The sequence below is a fragment of the Typopeltis vanoorti genome, chromosome 2 (genome assembly GCF_054136105.1).
Source record: "Typopeltis vanoorti isolate ZY-2024b chromosome 2, IOZ_Tvanoo_1.0, whole genome shotgun sequence".
NCBI classification, from domain to species: Eukaryota; Metazoa; Arthropoda; class Arachnida; order Uropygi; family Thelyphonidae; genus Typopeltis; species Typopeltis vanoorti.
In genome coordinates, this window is record NC_143550.1 from 64,762,645 (window position 1) to 64,772,682 (window position 10,038).

Sequence of the window (10,038 nt, forward strand, 5' to 3'; positions counted from 1 at the left end):
AAAATTGTAACTCTACGAAAACATTTACAGAAATTTTATGGGATAAAGTTAATGTAAAAAAGGCGATAGTTACCATAACTACAAATATCCCAATTTTAAAAGATAATTCTCAGTTAATGTTGATGTTGTAAATCTGTGTTTAATACATGCACGCCAGCGATCTTTGGACATGTAATGGATACACCGGAGTGTGAGATGTCATAAAGACGCTTAGAGGGATCTTAAGCACCCGCTACGTGCTAATGTTTGAATGTTGATTACTTCATTGCGCAGATTCAAAAGGCAACGATTTTACAAAAATTAAATGAGTTCTTTTTGTGGTGTTATGTGACTTGGCTGTGGTTAAAGTCCACAGCTCTAAACACAAATATTACATATAATTAAGTCAATAACATACCTTAAGAAAAGTGATCCCCAAACACTAACGTGAATGAAGAAATAAAACTCGCTATGCAAAGCTATTTACACAATTCTACGGATAATTGCCTCGTGATGTTGATGGATGCTGGTTATTATTAACAGTCTCCTGGCTTGATCCCATTAAGGAACATAAGGTCTAGATAACGCATCGTTTTGCAAACATTGATTCTTATTTCTCTCATTTTCAAACTTTCTTTTTATTTCCAAATTAAAGAAAAAGTCAATCAAATGCCATGTCAACTGTAGTCAGGATGAGGATAAAAGCAGAATAAAACTGTGTGATGTAGAAAACTTTGTAGAAAATTATTTCTACAAAGTCGTATACAATATTCCATTTTTTTTTAATAGAAAAGTCAATATATTAAATAAATCGACTAACACCTTTTATTGTCCATAAACAGCAGACGGCTTTATTTTAAATAAACCTGGCTAATTTCTATGGGGGATTATAAAGAGATAGCTGACCACACGAGCACTAATTTTTAAACGGTATCCGGTGAAGAGATGCAGACAAATATCGCCATCTCCCTAACCTTAACGCAATATATTATAAGCAAAAGGTGTTTGGAATAATTTGGATTACTAAGTTTAATATAATCGTAAGTGAACTTTGATACATCAAAATGATGTTTACCGACTTCCACCGAGGCTGGAATTTTTACTTGAAGAGAGTTTCTAATGTGCTGCAACCGACGAGAAAAATCCCAGGAATAAAATAGATTTCTTGTTTCAATTTAACTTGAAAATTAGTCCGGAATGACACTTTTTACATTGTGTAGGCCTTTAAGAAATCGTGCTTACTTTACGAAATATTATTTTTTATATTAAATGTATAGTTTTCCAAGAACATTCAGTTCAAAATGAAAAATTGGAATTGGAAAATTTCCACAGAACTCCTATTATGAATGTATAATGATAGAAACACATCCGTAGAGTCAGCATTTCTTTCTTACTGAATGTAAAATGAAGGAAGTGGTACCAGATGAAGTCGACTTTTAAACTAAACATCAAACAATAAATCCAGCAATTTCGTTCCAACCATTAGTCTCTCTACAATTCTACTTTCGAAGTATCCATGAGTCTATCATTGTCAAACATGCGCCTTAGCAGACCAGGTTTACTAGTAGGAAATAAAAATATGTTGATTTATTAACAATATTTGATTATCACATATTGCAAAATATAACTACCTGATTAAAGAAGGTATTTGAAGAGAAGGCGATGATTAAAATGCTACTGTACCATCTAAAATTAATCTTTAAAAAATTAAATTAAATCTCGTATAAGTTAAATCCGCTCCTTCCATTTTATTCACCGAGTTAGGCAACCACAAAGCTAAAATCGCACGAGCACATAACGAAGTCTTAATGTGTTACAAGACGAGTAGTTTAAATAGACAGAATCCAGAAAATATGTGATGAAACTATTTCTTTTCAGGATTAAAGTTTTGCGGATAGTTTGGGTTTCACGCAATGAACTCCATGGAGGTGCCCACACAATAATAATAAAGTCATGTTTTCTTTTCTTAATGATATTTTAAAATCGAGAGTTCAGGATGGTTTTATAGGCTCACTGACAGATCTAGGAACTGTATTGTTCGATTTCTAGTTTACTGGTAGTTGTTCTGGTTTTACAAAATACGCTTTTTTCTTTTTCAATTTAGTCCAGTTGTTTCAGTTCCCGTTTTCTGTCGATCTTTGCTTCCAAAAACTTTTTTTTTTTGTGGTATTTTTGGGATAATGAACTACCTAGAAGCAACAGACTGATGAGGACATTACAAGCAGTTCATTTTTCTCTGTCTGTTTAATTGCGCTTAATATATTTCCTGCTTGTTGACGTTACATTGTCCTTTTGACGATGTCATCATGTGATTGCATACATTTGTATACGCAAAATTAAGCATGCTTACTAAAAGGAATTTTTATTTAGTCATCATGCGGTCTCAGTTTTCTTACAAACAGAATATCCTGTTGGGTATATCCGGATATACCTGCCACGTAGTGTCAGGTGTATTTAATGGTTGAGGTACTACGTGACTATTTATTGCTTTTTTTGTTCGTTTGTTTGTTTTTTTTCCCCAGTTGTATATCGAATGTCTGTAACTAACTGGTTTCTTTTTCCATTTCTACCGACGAAGCAGGATGTTGAAGTAAATTTGTCCTTCACCTTCTTCAACTGCAGATTTTCTAATTTTAGATATCTGATGCCTCACCTTCTTTTAAACTGAAAGTGAGTTAAGTGCCTCGAATGGTTTTTCTCCTCTCTAAAACACCGGTATATTTTTCCTTTAGAGGAAAAAAAAAAAAAACAGCACAGAAATCTGTCAAAAGTTACAGTTAACAGAGACATAGTCGCCTCATTTAGTACTACAACCAGAAAGCAATTGCGAAATATAAAATTAACAACAAAGAAATGAGCAGATTTCTTTTTGTTCTGCTTGATGAAAAATACTTAGATTCTAGGACAAAAAAAAAAAAAAAAAAAAAAAAATCAGCGTTAACTTCGAATCCAATTCTTGTACAACCAGTAAATAAATTAGGTTTGATCTTTCCCTTCATCACTCTATAACATAACGTAACTGGATAATGGAAGTAAGGATAAGTAATTTTAATTTCCCTTGCTATTATTTAAAAATTATAATCAATTTGTCCATGGCAATCATTTTTTAAATAAAAAAATTATTTAAAAGACTAGCATGCGTTATTCATTTAGGATATGATATGGTCCTCATGTATCATCAAGGTAATTCGCTATTAGGTGACTCATTAATATTTATTCACCCTATCTTTAGTGACTTTGGGTTCGAGGCTTTTCCGGAAGTAAGTACCAGCTAGTTGCTAGATTCATTATTTCTCTCTTCTTTCACTGTTTTTTTTTTTTTTTTAAATCTCTTCTCTTAACTTAGAATTTAGGATTACTCTACGAACTTGAAATGGGCGATCTCTAGTGGGAAAGCCTAGAGTTTGAGCAGGAGTTTCTAAACACTTCTTTCAAACATTTTTAAGCACAATTCAGGAGTCTTGCAAACGAAATACCTCGATCGATCCCAGGTTGAGCTTGAGAAGCCCACAATCACTCCGATCATCGATAACAGAACAGAGTCCTCATATTTATTCTAAGAAACAACTGAGGAACAAGACGGGTTTTGCGAAGGCAGAAGGAGAAAAACGACGCAAGGAACCAACAGCAAATGAAACTGTAACTCCACCCCCCATGTCATTGCTGTCATTGAGGCCAAAGGTATTCCCACTCGATACTTGAAATGAATTAAAATGCATTTTTTTGACTACAATTAGGTGGTGAAATATTTTGTGAACATAGTATAGAACACCATGAAATTGTAAATGCTGCTACTTATCAACATAGATATCACGGGAGTGGAGATCCAAACTGCAAATATGGGTCAGCTGAAAATATACTCTGTATATAACTCTCCAAATAAACAGAAATTCTGCACAGAAACGAAGCAGTGTTAGTATCAAGAGACCTAAACGCTAAACACACAGTCTGTAAGAGCAAAACTACAAATGGAAACGATAGAACCCTCAATGATTTTACTTCCGCCAGGAACACTGATTTAGGACCTCCAAAACCCATGTACTACAATGTGACAGGACTTCCTGATGTCCTTGATATAGCGATACTACAAAATATTACGCATCAATTCAAATAACTGTGATAGAAGACCTCAGTTCTGCACGACACAGTTTTGCTCCAACTGAGCTTACAATATAAAAATAACCCAGATCAGATACCAACTCAACTGGACAAAACTAAGCCCCTCTACACGAATCGTTGACTCAGTTCCAGCCATCGATTCAAAGGAAAACATCTATGGCTCAATTTCGCGCCTGGAAAAGCAAGTAACAACTACATTAACAGCTGCCACAGCGGATGTGCCACGCACAAACTCCGACAGACTTCGGGATGAGATTAGAAACCTGATTCCTGAAAAGTATGTGGCCAGGTGCCAATACCCCAGAACCGCGACAAGCACTCAACAGGGCTAGAAAGAAAGTTCTATATGCGCTTGAAAACTATAGAAATCAACAGTGGGAGACAAAACTTCACTCCTTACACTCTTTGGAAAATAACCAAAGTTCTAAGCACAGACTTCAAACCTCTCCCACTAATCCATGGTGAACTTGGTCTGGTTTATTGTGAGGTAGACAAAGTTGAAGCCTTTGACGACAGCCTACAGAAGCAATGGAGTCCAAACTACACCCATTCACACGTTGTACGTTAAAATGCACAGAATACATAATCCCATCCAAATGACATCACTTGCTGAGGTAGATGAAATCATCACCAAATTTAAGAATAGGGAAACACAAGGCCCAGATGGAATTTCTAACAAAATCATCAAGTGCCACATAAATCCGTAATGCATATTTTTTCTATTATTAATGCAGTAGTAAGATATCACCTTTACTGCAAGATAGAAAGTAGTAGATGTGATTTTAATCCCAAAAGCAGAAAAAAGCAGCACACATTTCCCAAAACTATCGTCCAATCAGCCTGTTTTCCTTGAGAAGGAAAAGTAGCTGAGAGGGTACTACTGCAGAAAGTCACTAAAGAATTAAATCTCATCCCGATGAGCAATTTGGATTCCGGGCGAACACTAGTCCACAGAATAACAATCCTCAGAGTCGTGTAAAACGCCAGTTTAGGGTTCAGCTGGAAGCAGCAGCATACAGGGACGATCTTCCTGGACATTGCCAAAACATTCGACAAAATCAACGTGATTGCAGGCGTCCCCCCAGGGCTCTCCACTATCACCTCTGCTCTTCGCTATCTATGTTACTGGCATCACACGCACACAGATGATACTGCAATAGTTGTCGCTCTTCGCAACCTACATTGCCAACCGACAAACTGCAAAAACGCAGTCTCAGTATTAAAACAATGGTTCAAAAAATGGCGAATTGGTGTTAATGCAGACAACAGCACTGCAGTGCTATTCAAGAAGAAGAAGAATGTCCCCGAAGGACAAAGTTTTCATGTTTGGCACCCTATTCCATTGCAACCGGTAGCCAGATATTTAAGGGTACAACTAGATAAAGGGCTTCGTTTTACAATTCATATGGATCATGTCTGCTCGAAAGCAAATAGGGTAATGGGAAAGCTATGCCCGTAACTGAATCTCGCATAAACACTGCGACACTGCAGCACCCCCAAAGAAAAAATGAAAAATTTAAATTTTGTTTGTGTTTATCAATAATAACAATGCTTACAACATTATATAAATGCAGTACAACATGTTAAAGGTTACAAAGCTAAGCAGATTATTATCAATTACAGTATATATATTTAATGTTATTAAACATAAATAAAAATGTAAAATTAAATATAAATAAAAATGAAAAAAAAATGATCTACCCACACACTGCAGTGATGTGCTGTACGTTTTTGTGGCCTCTCGTATACGTGAAATTCATATTTAAAAAAATAAAAAAATGAACATATATATAAACCTTTTAGGTTATGTTAAATATGTTTAAACTTTTTTTTTTCTCTCAACAGATCTCCATTGTAATTACCATGCTTAATTGCAGATTTTTTATTATTCTGGTAAATTAAAAATTTCCCTCACCTCAGATATTTATCCACTTATAAATACAGTTTTAATTACTTCGTTATCCTGATTTTTTTAATTATATTTTCTTTTTCTGCCTTTCACAATTTGTTTAATCTTTCACGCTATCTAAGTCATTTAAATGTTTCCAATAAATTTCATACAATTTAAGTTTTTTTTTTATTATGACTGTACTTCCAATGAAAAAAAAACTGTACAGTTTTATATTCTCTCATAGTATTTTATTATTATTATTATACGGACATCTCCGTGGAGTGAGGGCTCATCGCCCGAGACCCAGTCTATCACTCTCCTTGAACCCATTAACAGACAAAGAACTCACAACTGATTCTGGCAAACCATTCCGCTCATTCACAACCCTCCAAGAAAAAAAATATATATATAGTGCTCACACCCCTACTAATCACACCTTAATTCAACTTCCAGGGATGACCTCTTGTTCTGGTCCCTCTAGCCAACTGCTGAAACATTTCCCCTGCATCTATCCTATAAAAATCCTTTAAGCAACTTAAATGTTTCTATCATATTCCCTCTTTTTCTCCTATCAATCCACTTCTGCAATCCACACACTCTCAGTCTATCCTCATAAGAGAACATTCCACAGGCCACTCACCATCTTGGTCACTCGCCTCTGAATCCTCTCCCCACCACTTCCTCATCCCCAAGAAACCCAGGGGACCAGACTTGAGCTGGCAGTCCTCCTTATAAAGAGGAATTACAACTTCCTTATCTCTACTTGATGTGTTCTTCAATAGCCAAATAATCTTATGGGCAACCTTAGTAATATGTCCTCCAAACTTTAACTCTCTGTCTACCACTACCCCTAAATCTCTGGCTTCATCTATTTCCTGAGTACAGTGCCATCAATATGATACACGACTTGTAATCTATTTATCCCAAAATGCATATCTTTACATTTCTCCACATTAAACGGACATCCAATGCTCTTACCATACTAGCAGCCTATTTAAATCATTCTGCAAGCTCTCCACATCGCCTTGATTAACTATTGCTCTGCCTAATTTCACAACTGAATATTTTCTTTCGGATTATTTCCTATAATATTTATGTACAAATTAAATAGTAGTGGTCCCAGCACTGAATATTGCGGCACACCACTAGTCACCTGTTTTGACCTCAATTCCGCCCCTCCATATACTACTCTATATATAAAGTAGCCACCCTCTTATCCACTTAATCAGTGTTATATCCATCCTCATTTGTTCCAATTTACGTAACAATATTCCACGGAGTATCCTGCCAAAAGGCTTAGTAAAATCCAACAGTGTCACTGTGTAGCCATTCCCCTTATCCCACTCACCTGTTACTTTATTATGAAAAAGATAGTAAATTACTAAGGCACGCTTGACCTTTCACAGAGCCATGTTAACCCTCACACAGTATCATATTTTTATCCACTCATTCTTGAATTCTCTTTTTGACATTTTTTTCAAATTCTTTTACCACCACGCCTGAGATACCGATTGGTCTATAATTTGCTACTGCAGTATTAGAGCCTCCTTTATGCAATGAAATTATTTCCCCCCTCTTTCCATTCCCTTAAACTCTACAAGAACTCTAGTATATATTACAAAAGTCCTTTTTTCTTGTTGTCAAGAGCAAATGATTAATGCAAGTGTTTTTTTTTTTTTTTTTTCAGATTGCATTACTGTAACCAACAACATTAACTAATGACCAGAGCAGTTCAGTTTTGGTTTTGGTTTTAGTTTAGAGCTACTTAAGAGAAAGAAAGAGGGGAAATCCCTTTCCTGTTTTTTTTTTTTTTCTTCTGTCTAAATGCGTCCAGATAGTGATTGATGATAATTACTATGATATGCAACACTTGACACGAAAACGGTCTGTCTGTTAACAGCAGAGATTTTTAAAATTTTTTTTTTTTTTTAAAGGCAGCTTTGTTTGTTCAGCATAAATAGAATCCTCCGAAATAAAACTGAATTTTCATATTCTGTGCAACTTTGTACCGATAAATCAGTAAAATTGGTAAATATTTCATTTGAAAATTTTGTGGTATTTTTAGAATGAAAAACTTTGAAATAGTTTACAATTAGAACACAAAATTAATTGCAAAAACTGGATTCAAGCCCATCCTAAATTTTTCTGCACTGGAAAAAAATAAATAAATAAAAAAATAATAAATATTCTTGCGCCTTTTTTTAAGTTAAAAATTTGGAAGTAATATCATTTTAAACTGGAATGACAACTGCCTCGGTTATCCATGAATAACGATTGCCGTAACAAAAAAAAAAAAAAAAAAAAAAGTATTTTATCAAATGCACTCTAAAAAAAATTAAAAAAGGGCATAAAATATCACAGGAAATAAATAAATTCACAATTTCAAAATCAACAATAACACGGGAAATTGAGCCTAGCATGAAACCACGCAGATTGTCGTTTTGTATTAATTAATAAACATTGAATGAATCAGTAAAAAGGGTGCTTCACTTAAGTGTTGGATGAATGAGTTCTGCGTTTCATCTGTAGAGCAGGATTTCTTTCTTTCATTATTTGGCTCTTTAACTCACTACACTACACTATTGCTGCTAATGAACTAAAGGTTTGCAAGTTTTCGCAGGTGGGATTCACATGAAAAGATACGAAGCTTGCGATCACGTTTTTGGAGAATGTTTGTTTTGTTGTAGAGCGGACAACTCAGATATTTAAAATTTAAAAAATAAAAAGCCATTGCTTTTGTATTTCTTTTAATGTACGCCATGGTGTGGAATTATTAGGAATACTCAATTGGCCTGGGACCGGCAAACGGTTGAGAAAGAAGGCTTCCTGTTTCATTAGAGAAAGGGAACGGCAGACAGTAGTGGTTTTCCTGCCCTCTATTTCTGCCCCTGTGTTTATTCTAAATCTGTTTAGGATATGAGAAATATTTGTAGGGAAATGGTTTGGCAGTACAGTAACGAGGGTATGAAGCGCCTGTGGCAAGTGTCTAACGTGCGCCCCCCCTAACCCAAAAACGACAAAAATTTTGAAAATTTTAAATGTAACAGGATAAATTTTACTAAATGCAATATGTTAAATATTTACTATTAACCCCATCAAAATGAGTTCCAGTGTGTTGCAGAATTTGTGTGTCTAAAGCGGCGTTATTTTTTATGTTTTGCGTCCCAAACCTAGTTGCACTCCTGGCCGGCGTCTCTTTCGCCACGCCCTCATTACTGCAATGTGGTTTGGTTATGACTGTTTTGAATTATGGTCGAAGCAACTAACACTATCCTCATATAGTCCTAGTTGCTTTTTATGCATGTGTGTGTGTGTGTGTGTGTGTGTGTGTGTGTTCTTTTAATAGATTTTTCTGTTTTGAAGATGAAAATCAAACGTTTTTGTGAAGGAAAATCCTGTACCTTTGCTTCTTTAACAGGATTGTAACCCAACTAGGGAACTGGCAGTTAAATATAACAGAAGTGGCCTCCTACAAGACCTGGTTTACCTACTAGAAACTTCAGGTTTGTCACCGACAGAATATTTTCCTAAGAACATATGCAGAAAAGGCCTGTGTAACTCAGTGGAAGTGGCGCTTGCTTTCTTCGACTGATTCCCGAGTTAGTCGATCTCCACAGGCAAGCGAGTTGTTCATCCCGTAAACTCAAGAAAATCGACCATAGAATCTACATTATTTCAGACAGTATCATATCCTGTCAGGGTTAGGTACAAAGATATGGCAACACTTCTTTTCCGGTCTCTTAGTCGGTGGCGGCCTATAATTAGTGATAGACATGGGCCAGCTATCTGTGATTGGCTACCAGTGGAGATTGAACTGCCCACTCAGTCTCCAAAAGCTATATATGGTTTAAAAGGCCTTGCCTATTCCCTATAGGGAAATAAAAAGGCGTTAGCTTATTATTTATTTATTTAGCATACACAGTAATTATACCTGCTTTATGGTGTATTTGTTGCTAAGTTGCTTTGTCCTGATCCAAAAAAAACAACAACAGATATTTTCTTCCCAGTTGAAGGCTGAATAATGTTCTTCTGCGAGCTGTTTCGAGATC

The 10,038-nt window shown here is 35.5% G+C and overlaps 1 protein-coding gene across 1 annotated transcript in view; it reads right to left on the bottom strand.

Moving 5' to 3' along the window:
• Window positions 1–10,038, bottom strand: part of LOC150109095 (uncharacterized) — an 88,762-nt gene that overhangs the window by 74,623 nt on the left and 4,101 nt on the right. The gene's annotated exons all lie outside the window — the stretch shown is intronic.